We start from the raw sequence: 11,935 nt of genomic DNA on the forward strand, positions 1-11,935 counted from the left end.
AAAAAATAAAAAAAAAAACATTATTTAGATATGAGAAGAAAAACTAATCAATTAAAATGGAATCACCTAATCACCAGGGCAATAATTACAGCTTCAATACCATTACAGCTTCAAAGCAACAAAGAAATGTAACTTGAAATAACCACATATAAACAAAACTCTAGTTTCGATACCATTAACAAGATTGATGAATAGATCACTTGAGAAACAAAGATCAACCATTAACATCACAACAGGTCAACTGTGTAGAACCACATTTTCCCATGTTAAGTGCTGTTAGAGCATTGGCTGGTCTCTTACTCTTTTATTAACAACTAATAGAAGCTCAAAGAAAACCCCAAAAATTACCAGCAATAGAAGAATAATTTATATCCACCTAACTTGTCCACTCCAAACTAAACAGAACTATAAAGCAATAAATTCATACCGCTTATATAGAGTAACATTCCTTGTATTCTTCTTATTTCCAACATCTTTTAGTATGATCAAAAGACAATCAGTCCAAACCCAGTTCATTTAACAGACTATCATAATTTCTCTAATTCAAAACCCATTTTGGAATTTCATCGAACAGGTCATCCACATACTCTCACCATAGCCAAATTCATATAACAATTATATAGTGTGTATATATATAAAGAGAGAGAAAGACAGAGAGACAGAGAGTGGGGGAAAGAATGAGTAAAAGGGAAAAGAGAGCCGATGGTGGTTGTTCCCGGTGGAGAAGGAATCTGTATTAAACTCAATGGCGGTGGGTGGGTTGATTTGGGGCTGGGTTTGTGTGAAGCCATGCAAATGGAAGAAGACAGAGAGAGACAGAGATAGGGAGACAGAGAGGACGAAATAGAAAGGACATACCTGGGTAATGCTCCAATGGTGGATCGACAATGGTGCTTGTGTGCGATAGCGGTGGTGCTCCTGTTCCCGACGATGATGGAGACAAAGCGAGAGAGAGAGAGAGCTTTCTAGTGTAGGTAATATGCCTAAAACGATTTTGTAAACCCTAGCTTTCTACACAAAAGAAGGTGTATTTTTTCCCGCTCGATATCTCTAGTATCCTTTCAAGATTGGTGACAAAATTATTTTTTCACCAAAAAGTCCAAAAATATTAAAAATTATTGATGAATAAAATATATTTCTCATCAAATAATCTCAAAATATTAAAAATTATTAGTGACGAAAATATATTTTTTATTAATAATTTTATCATTGATGATAAAATTATTTTTTTCACCAAAAGTCTCAAAAATTTGGCGCCCCAAAAAAAAAACTGGAAAAACCTTGAGTGACGAAACTTAATTTTTCCTCATCTAAAACGAAGTATTTATTGATGAAAATAAATTTTCTCACCTATTATTTTTATTTTTTTATTATATGTGACGAAATTTATAATTTCTCACGAATTATTCTTATTTAATGAGAAATTTTATTTTCTTCACTAATTTTTATTACTATATGTTACTTTTGTTGTAGTGGTGTGAGAGAGATAGAGTGAAATTAAGGTTGGACATGAGAGAGAAGACTGAAATATTAGAGATAGGTGTGTGTGTGTGTGTGTGTGAGAGAGAGAGAGAGAGAGAGAGAGGAGAGAGAGAGATATGTGGTGCGAAAGTGGAAAATTAGAGGATTAAGTTTTTGCGACGGTTTGAAAGGTCGTTGCAAATTAACAAAATGAAAAAAAAACCCTTTTGCGACGATTGTGGGTTGTCCGTCTCTAATAATAATATTTACCTGGTGCCTTTTTGGCTACAATCACTTGCCATCGCAAAAAAAAAATGATTTCGCGGCAAATTTTATTACCGTCGCAAAAGCCTATTTTTGTGACAATTTTTCAACCGTCGCAAAAAGTTCCGTGGCTAAAGCTCCCTTTTCTAGTAGTGTATTATATTTTTTAAGTATATTTATGTTAGGTGTGTGTAAAAAAATTTTAAAAAAAAATAGCTGAAAATATTTAAAAAATTCATTGAAAATATTAAAATATGGAAAATAAAAAAAGTAGAATTTTCTGAAAACCAGAACCAAACAAGTTGATTAGTGACGAAAATATATTTCTCACCAAATAATCTTAAATTTTTTAAATCAAGTTTTTCAAAAAAAAAATGTAAAATTATTGGTGACAAAAATATATTCCTCACTAATAATTTTATAATTAGTGACAAATTTTTTTCTCATCAAAAGTCTCAAAATTTTGGCGCCACCGAAAAAAATTAGCGGGAAAACTTTTGATGACGAAACTTAATTTTTCCTCACCTAAAAAGAAGTATTTATTGACGAAAATAAATTTCGTCACCAATTATTTTTATTTTTTTATTATATGCGACAAAATTTTATAATTCGTCATGAATTATTCTTATTTAGTGACGAAATTTATTTTCTTCACTACTTTTCGTCACCATAGGTTACTTTTGTTGTAGTGAATGTAGTGTATGAGCTTACTCTCTTTATAGAGAGGAGATTACATAGGATGCCAAAGAGGCACCGAAAGAGAACGCAGAAAAATAATAAACAATAATAATGGGGTTTGCTTTATGACTAATGGGGTTTGCTTTATGACAGCTATGTACACACACTAACAAATGTATGACAGTTATTTACACGTTACACTAACATCCCCCCGCAAACTCAAGGAGGGTAAGCATCAATCAGCTTGAGTTTGGAAACGAGATCACTAAAACGACCAGGAGGATGAGCTTTGGTGAAGATATCAGCAAGTTGATCGATAGAAGCAATAGGGCGGAGCAGAACAGTGCCACGGGTAACATGCTGGCGAATGAAATGACAATCAATCTCAATATGCTTGGTGCGATCATGAAAAACATCATTGTGAGCAATCTAAATGGCACTCTCATTGTCAAAATAGAGAGAGGTAGCGCCAGAAGAAGAAACACCCATATCAGCAAGGAGCTAGCGAAGCCAGACAAGTTCCTGAATAGTATCAGCAAGAGCTCGGTATTCAGCTTCGGTACTAGAGTGGGCAGTGAGAGTTTGTTTCTTGCTACGCCAAGTAAGAAGAGAATCCCCTAAAAAGAAACAGAAACCCGTAGTAGAGCATCTATCCGTAGGATCCCCAGCCCAATCAGCATCAGAAAAGGCACACAGTTCAAGAGAGGAGGAAGCAAAGTAGTGGAGGCCATGGAGCAGAGTGCCTTTGAGGTAGCAAAGGACGCGGAGTAGAGCAGTATAATGGGGAGTGCGAGGAGCTGACATGTATTGACTAATAATGTGAACAACATAGACAACGTCAGGATGAGTCACGGTAAGATAGACAAGACTACCAACCAGCTGGCGATAAAGAGTAGCATCTGAGAGGAGATCCCCATCGAGAGGAGTGAGACGAATCTAAGGATCAATTGGAGTAGAGGTAGTTTTGCAATCGGTAAGACCAGCATGGGCCAGAAGATCGGATGCATATTTGGCCTGGGACAAATAGGAACCAGTAGAATCATGGGAGAATTCAAGGCCTAAGAAGTAGTTAAGAGTACCAAGGTCCTTCATCTCAAACTGTCAGTGGAGAAAACGTTTGAGGTGAAGAATACCAGCTGCATCACTACCAGTGATAATCATATTATCCACATAAAGAAGGAGAAGAGTAGTACCATGAGGAGCAGTCCGTATAAAAAAAGCAGAGTCATAGGAGCTAGAGGTGAACCCGAAGTCATGAATGGTAGAACTGAACTTGGCAAACCAAGAGGGCACGCTGTAGTTTGCAAACCTGATGAGGTTGAAAAGTAGACCCAGGTGGAGGTTGCATGTAGACCTCCTTAAGAAGATTACCATTGAGGAAAGCATTTTTGACATCCATCTGAAAAAGCTTCCAGTGGCGAGCAACAGCAACAGCAACAGCAACAGCAAGCAAACTGCGAACAGAGGTAAGTCGAGCAACAGGAGAGAAAGTCTCCTCATAATCAATGCCATATTCCTGGTTGAAACCCTTGGCAACAAGACGAGCTTTGTAGCGGTCAATAGAGCCATCAGAATGAGTCTTGATTTTGTAAACCCATTTGCAGCCAATCGCAGTCTTGCCAAGTGGAAGATCAACAAGATCCCAAGTATGAGTTTTGGCCAAAGCCTGGAGTTCATCAGTCATAGCTTGCTGCCAAAGAGGATTAATACAAGCCTCACGATATGAGGTAGGTTCATAAGTAGAAAAGGTAGTAGACCCAACAATATAATCACGAAGATGGATAGGTGGTTGAGTTACCCGGTGTGGTCGACCCGTAGGAGGATCGATGGGAGGAAAAGCCGGTATAGAAGGAGGAGAATAACGAGGTGGCACAATGAGAGGTGGACCGTCAAGAAGAGCAGTCTAGACGGGATCAGGGGTCAACAAGGGCGTCTCAATGAAGGAGGAACCTGTATCAAAATCATTAGAGAAGAGATTTATGGAAGGATTAGTAAACAGGACATTAGTGGACAGTGCAGGTAAATGAAAGGAGGAGAGGAAGGAAAACATTTTGTGCTCCCAGAAAACAACATGGTGGGAGATACGAAGGCGTTTAGAGAGAGGATCCCAACAGCGAAAACCTTTATGTTCAATCCTATACCCAAGAAAGCAGCAAAGACGAGAACAAGGTTCAAGCTTGGTGTGTTCATGGGATTGAAGCAGAACAAAGCAGGCAGAGCCAAAAAATCGAAGATTGGTGTATGGAGGGGGAGTGCCATGCAGACGTTCAAAGGGAGTTTGATTATTGATGACAGGGATAGGAGCACAATTGATAGTGTATACAGCAGTAAGGGCAGCTTCCCCCCAAAAGTTTTCAGGGCAGGAAGAAGAGAGAAGGAGAGAGCGAGTAGTGTCAAGAATATGCCGATGTTTCCTTTTAGCAAGGGCATTTTGTTGGAACGTGCTTGCACAAGAACGATGAGGCTGGGTACCATGACTCTGAAGAAAGGAAAGGAAATCGGAATCCCGATATTCCATAACATTGTCAGAGCGAAAAAGTTTGATGGTTTTTGAAAATTGGGTGTAGACCATTTTGGCAAATCTATAGTAAAGGTGTTTAAGTTCAGACCGAGTTTGCATTAGAAAAAAGCCAAGTAAACCGGAAAAAATCATCAATAAAAATAACAAAATAACGAGATCCCCCCATAGTAGTAGTAGGGGATGGGCCCCAAATATTTTTGTTTTCAATGAATTTTTTTGATCTTTTAAGTAATTTTTTAATTTTTAGACACACCTAACATAAACACACTTAAAAACTATAATATTTGTGAAACAAATCTTTAAAAAATACACTAAATACCAAAAACTACAAAAAAAAAAAAAAACAAAAATTTAGTACATTTTCATATTTTTGTGTATTTATTAATTTTTTAAAATATTTTTTCACAAATATTTTACTATTTAGATACATCTAAGTAAATCTAAAAAAGTAAAAAAATTACTTAAAATTTAAAAAATATTCACTAAAAACAAAAAAACACAAAAAATAAAGAACTCAGTTTTCAAAAAACTGAATTCAGAAAACTGAAACCAAACACACTGAATAGGTCTTAATAGTTGGACTTAATTTCTATCAAGTCCTATTGAAAATAAGTCTTGGTAAAATTGTCGCTGAAATTATATTTTTTTTTGTGACAATTTTTTATATATGTCATTAAAAATTGACAATTAGTAATTTTTTTTTGTCATGATTTTTATAAATTGTCTCTAAAACTTACAATTAGTGATAATTTTCCGTGACAAATTTTTTCCAGAAGACCTATTAGACAATAAGTCTACTTATTAGAACCTACAGGTAAGTATACCAAAAATTAAACCCCATACACAAAATTTATACATTTTAAGGACAAAAAAAAAAAAACAAATCCCCTGTTATCAAATTAATAAGTTGTTGTATTTTGATTTTTCATAATATTTAGAGAAATCTGACTATGTCCCTATTTGTACTCATCTAATATTTGTGAGAAAATACATTTTGTTTTCTTCTTTTCTCATATAATTTTGAATAAATTACAAATACATCCTTTAAAGTTTTCTTAAAATATAAAATATTCCATATGATTTGAAAAATTACAAATATCCATTTATCATAATTTTTTATAAACAAAATTAACTGAAAAATAAAATTTCTAAATGCTTTTCTATACAATAATAAAATTTTTGAATTATTAATTAAAATAAATTTATGATATCATTAAAAATTGCTAATTAATTTTATGATGGATTTACTGGTAAAAGGAGTAATTTGTTCTGAAATTTGAAACTTTAATTCCCAAAATTATAAGAGATAATTTGTATTTTAAACAAATTTCAAATATATTTGTAATTTACCTTATAATTCATTAGATGGATCATTACTCTTCTGATACAACTTCTCATAAAATACCAAGTTAAAGAATATAGGGCAAATTAAAAATAAAATAAAATAACCAGGCTTTTAGCCATGTGACAAAATAAATTTTGAATTTTATTAATTTAAATATTATATTTTGGATTTATTTTCAATCTAAATTATTTGTCTATTTTTGTTAAGTAAAATCGATAAAAAAAAATAGATATTTTAGTCATCAAACTCATGAAAAATATTATTTAGACATTTTTATGTATATCTATATTGAATTTAATGGCTAAAATACTCTTTTTACGGCGGTTTTACTTAACGAAAATAGGTAAATAGTTTAAATTGAAAACAAATCAGAAAATTTAAATTTAAATTGATAAAATTAAAAATTTAGGATTTATTTTATTACAAAACTCAAACTTTGGATTCTTTTTTTTTGTAATAACTCCAAAAATATATATTCCTTGACTAACGCCCAATAGTAAAGATTATATAAATAAATTTCCAAAAGTTATTTATAATAATAGAAAATGAATTTTGCATACAAAAATAAAATACACAAAGTTGATAAATACGATATATAAATATTAAAAGAATGGCCGAAGGTTGCATTTCCCTCAGACCCTGTCTTCATGTCGTAACCCAATGTTCTCAACTGGAGGATAAAAATAATTTTTTTATTCAAAAAGTGAATATAGAGTATCCACCCAATTCGAATCACAAATTTTCATTCCTTCTTTAAAGACTTTCCTTCAAAATATTTTCCTCAAAAGGTGAATAATTATATCAATAAAAAATATTTGATTTTCAAACTTCTGTTAAATATATTTAATATTAAACTTATTATGATTTCACTCTTTTTAATTATATCAACTTTATAAAAGTAAAATATACATATTAAAAATTATTTGTATTTTATTACATATAACTAAAAATAAAAAATGATATGATTGTAGATAAAACTTAGAGGAAAGGTTTGGGGCAAATTATACTGGTGGTACTTACATTTTGGCTCATGCGTCATTTTGGTCCCAACACTTTTAATTAATAAAATTTTGTCTTTAAATTTTAAATTTTGTGTCAATTTAGTCCAATTGATAATGCCGTTAATATTTTTGACTGAAAATAATCACTAAATTGGTTTATGTACATATTTTTAATTTATAATTTACTCTAAAAAAATGACACATGCTACTTAGGTACATATTTTTCATAAAAAAAATTGTTAAGAGTTGTAATCAATTGGACCAAATTGAAACAAAATGATACATTTATAGTCAAAATCGAGCCAATTGAAATTATAGGAACCAAAATGACACAAGGACCAAAATATAAGGACTATTGTCACAATTTGCCCAAAGGTTTTTAGGACAAAATTGGTATTTTAAAAAATAAAGTGTGTTCCCCCGTTATAACAGGTGTCTGGGTTAGGTTACGCGCACCTTTACTAATTTGAAGTTAAGGACTGGGCAAATCACCAGTAATCCTAAGATTTAAAATGTTTGACCTTCGTGAGATTCGACTCGCGACCTTTTGGGTGGCAAACACTTTTGTTCTCTCACTAAGCCAAAATCCTTGGGGTTGAATCTATTTCTCTTCTCCTCCCTCTATATTTGGAGGATCAACCCATCCTCCTCCCAAATGGAGATGGTTTTAGAGGATGGGTTGGAGGTAAAAATCCATCATATATAAAAATATAGAAGGTGGGTTAGAGATGCTCTAATCATTAGTTAGGATTAGTCTACTCATGTGATAAATATGGGTACCATACAATTATTATGTTACTTTATAAGAGTTACAATAGTATAGTTTGGAATCTTCTGAGAAACCAAATATGTGTAAGATTTGATTATATAATTGTATGAAACTAAGACTCTATAGGTAAACTATTATAAATAGCCACGACGTCTATAGGCTTTGGTGAGATTGAGAGAAGGGAAAAAAAATAGAGATGTAAGGGATGAGAGAAAAATACAGTAAGGCACTGGGTGAGCAAAGGCTCAACTGCCATTGAATATGGGATTCGGATAGTGGTGTGGGTTTTGAATGCTTAGATCATCTCACATGTATTATCTATTTTATTCATAATGAAATCTCTTGCCCGTGAATGTAGCTAATTGGTGCCGAATCACGTAAATCTGTATAAGATTGGTTTTTTCTTTTTAATGTGTGCATAAGTGTGCTTCCTTTCACATTGGTGGAATGTGAAATAAATCCCAAAATAAATCATATGAGAATCTCGTGACACATGAATCCGAAGGCATGATCTAATGAATGATAGTGCATTAGCTTAGGGAGACAAAATGATTTGGGAATAGAGGATCCCATGCCCAAAAAGAGTTTCATATTTAGATTTCACTTTAGACATTACTGAGGGTTGGGCCGACCCTTTTTCTTGTATAATCAATTTCTTTGTTATTTTATTCAAAAGCTTAACAAAAATGATAAAGATACTAACTTATTCTTATTGTCATTGAGCACTGTAAATCAAATGGCTATACGTTATATAGTTGTTAAAAGATGTCCATTTGCTTTGATAAGGAAGGAAAGGAAAAATAATTAGCATCGGCATATGTGTATCAGCATTCATAGTGATAGGGCTACTTGGTTGTTGCATCCACAACCAGAGGACAAAGGCAAGAACAAATAAAGGTAATTACAGCCTTCTAATGGTTAATTATCACAATTCTAGTTCAATCTAATATGTCATCTAATTGTCTTTTTCATGCAGAAGAGAACAAAAATTTCCTAGAAGTTCAATCACTAAATTTGGCAGGAGGAAGATTTAACAATGACTACAATAATGGCAATTTACCAGGAGAGAATCATGTGAAATTGCAAGACTTCCCTTCAATCAAGTTAGATCTTATACATGCAGCTACAAAACATTTTTCTAAAGAAAATAAGCTCTGACAAGGTGGATTTGGTCTAGTTTATAAGGTACTTAAGGCACTGATGATGAATCTATGGATGATATCATTCACTGCTTGTCACATATATATGGTGACATGACTTGAACTCTGTTTGCAGGGTATATTGCCAGATGGCAAAGAAATTGCAGTTAAGAGGCTCTCGAGAACATCAGGACAAGGACTTCAAGAGTTCAAGAATGAAGTTACTTTAATTGCAAGACTACAACATAGGAACCTCGTCAGACTGTTGGGTTGTTGTTTGGAGGGAAATGAATCACTACTCATCTATGAATACATGCCCAACAAAAGCTTAGATGTTTTCCTCCTTTGTATGGACCATTTTAATTTTATGGTTTTAATTTTAATGCAACCAAAATTATTCCAAAAATCAATCACTAAAGACAATAATCAACTTGAATGTTGTTCATTTCATTATTAGATTCGACTAAAGGTGCAGAACTAGATTGGAAGAGACGCATTCTCATTGTTAATGGAATTGCTCGAGGCATTCTATACCTCCATGAAGATTCCCGCCTTAGAATAATTCACAGGAACCTTAAAGCTAGCAATGTTTTGCTAGATCATGAGATGAATCCCAAGATATCGGACTTCAGAATGGCAAGGATATTTGGTGGAAATCAAAGTGAAGCAAACACAAACAGAGTAGTTTGAACATAGTAAGCCTCTTCCATACATATAACTATATACATATTATTATTCAGTATAATCATAGTCTCTATAGTGTTGGGCAAAAGCATCAAGGATTTGAGAATGGACCCCCTCAATTATTATGGAGTTTTTGAAATATATGTCTCTCTCACTTGATTATTTGTGATGCCTTCTTCTATAACAATGGATATATGTCTCCAGAGTATGCCATGGAAGGATTATTTTCTGTTAAATCAGATGTTTTTAGTTTTGGAGTTCTCTTGCTAGAGATAATAAGTGGAAAAAGGAATGGTGGTTTTTTTCTTTCTGAGCATGGTTATAGCCCTATTACTTTTGTAAGTTCTAAGATCTCTCTATTTTTAAAGGGAAAAAAAAAAGGATAGTTAAGAAACAATCATGGATTTAACTTCATTACTTGGAAAAATGTCATAGGCATGGAAATTATGGTGTGAAGGTCAAGGATTGGAGATGATAGATCCATTACTGGTGCAGTCATGTGTGGCAGTCGAAGCTTTGAAGTGCATCCATATCGGGTTGTTGTGTGTGCAAGAAAACCCAGCAGATAGGCCTACTATGTCATCTGTAGTAGTGATGCTAGAAAGCGATACCGTGACACTTCCTCAACCAACACGACCAGCATTCTCTGTTGGGAACATTGAAATTAGCTCAATCCTTACCAAATGTTAACGCACTATCTGTTAATGAGGTAACGCTTTCCAATGTGTCACCCCGGTGACTTTTACAATTATATTTTTATTTTTTTGGTTCTCTAAAAGGATTCACAGACTGACATGTATTGAACAAAGTACTGCTATAGATTGGATTTTATTTTGTTATCTTTTTGTTCAATAATTTATTTAGTTTACCACTGTTATGGAAGCTAGTTTTTGTAATCCTTTTGTGAAGATATTGATAAAGGCATCAAAATCGGCATGCTAATCATGAATACATATTATATTAGAGGGAACAAAATGAGAAGAAAAAAAAGGGTTTATCCTTGAGCAAAATTAGAGTTAAACTATGCGAAAATAGATGTCACTTCTGAATTCATTGTATTGTTGAGGTAAGGACTGTTTGAAAATAATATTGAAGTAGTATATATCCACCTCCATGTTTTAGTGTATGTTGTTTCATGAATTTTTATTTTGGGGATTTTCAGAATCTTGAATTCTTGTCGTAGATAATCGCATTGTCTTATCAATGTCTAAAAGGAGAACACCAGTTTGGTTTCACCATATTTTTGTAAACCAAATTGTCTGTAGCCATACACACATATTACAATGCTTAGATTTTTGTGTTTATCTACTGATTTGTATGCATCTTAGTAAGCTAAGGGAGTTAATTTACAATTGTTAAAATCACAAGGGTGGCAACTGTAATTTTTCTAAAAACACAATGCAAAGTCAAAGGAAAAAGCCCACTTTTTTTTTGAAGCAGCCAAAAAAACCTTTATTGATGACCAAACCATACAAGATGAGAGTACATCAAAAAAGGAGAGGAAAGGGGTTTGGAGAGGAACCAAACCGAAACAGAAAAAAAGAACAAAGCAGAGAAATGAAAATGCAAAACAAGACCAGCAGTCCAACCTCAGCCTAACCCAGAGCTGAGAAAAAGCTGAAGCTGATGAACAGCAGGCCAAAACAGCAGTCCAACAGCAGACCTAAAAGCAGACCAAACCCTCCAGGAAACTGATATCTAAATTAGCCACATATAACAGATTTACTCCCCAAACAGTACCTGATTTGTCTTAAATTGGACAGAAAGTCCTGGACAGTGAAATTGAAGGCCTTGAAACTCTGGTTCAACCACAGTGCAACTCTGATTTTAACCAACTCGCATAGGTCCTCCAGGTGAGGTTTAGCAGCCTGAAAAATACACTCATTTCGCAGCTTCCATAGAGACCAAAGCACGGCTGAGGGAATGACTTTCCAAAGCAATTTTTCTTTTTTGCTAAGCTTCGCACCTTCCCACCAGTGAAGAACAGCTTCCACAGATCCGGGAAGGGCTCCTTGCACCTCCCACCAATTCAATATTGCAGACCAAACCCTCCAGGAAAAATGGCAGTGCAGC

General features: G+C 33.8%; 2 pseudogenes across 1 annotated transcript; both read left to right on the forward strand.

Moving 5' to 3' along the window:
- The first annotated feature begins 4,340 nt into the window (after positions 1 to 4,340).
- LOC145799973 (G-type lectin S-receptor-like serine/threonine-protein kinase B120) lies at positions 4,341 to 10,744 on the forward strand (annotated as a pseudogene). Its single transcript, XR_014341355.1, has 6 exons — positions 4,341 to 4,422; positions 8,826 to 8,936; positions 9,019 to 9,224; positions 9,315 to 9,525; positions 9,636 to 10,200; positions 10,298 to 10,744. The product of XR_014341355.1 is annotated as a G-type lectin S-receptor-like serine/threonine-protein kinase B120 (transcript).
- LOC145799974 (cysteine-rich receptor-like protein kinase 10 pseudogene) lies at positions 10,057 to 10,552 on the forward strand (annotated as a pseudogene).
- Positions 10,745 to 11,935: the final 1,191 nt, after the last annotated feature.

The sequence above is a fragment of the Camellia sinensis genome, chromosome 9 (assembly GCF_055761805.1).
Source record: "Camellia sinensis isolate YWXY chromosome 9, ASM5576180v1, whole genome shotgun sequence".
NCBI lineage: Eukaryota > Viridiplantae > Streptophyta > Magnoliopsida > Ericales > Theaceae > Camellia > Camellia sinensis.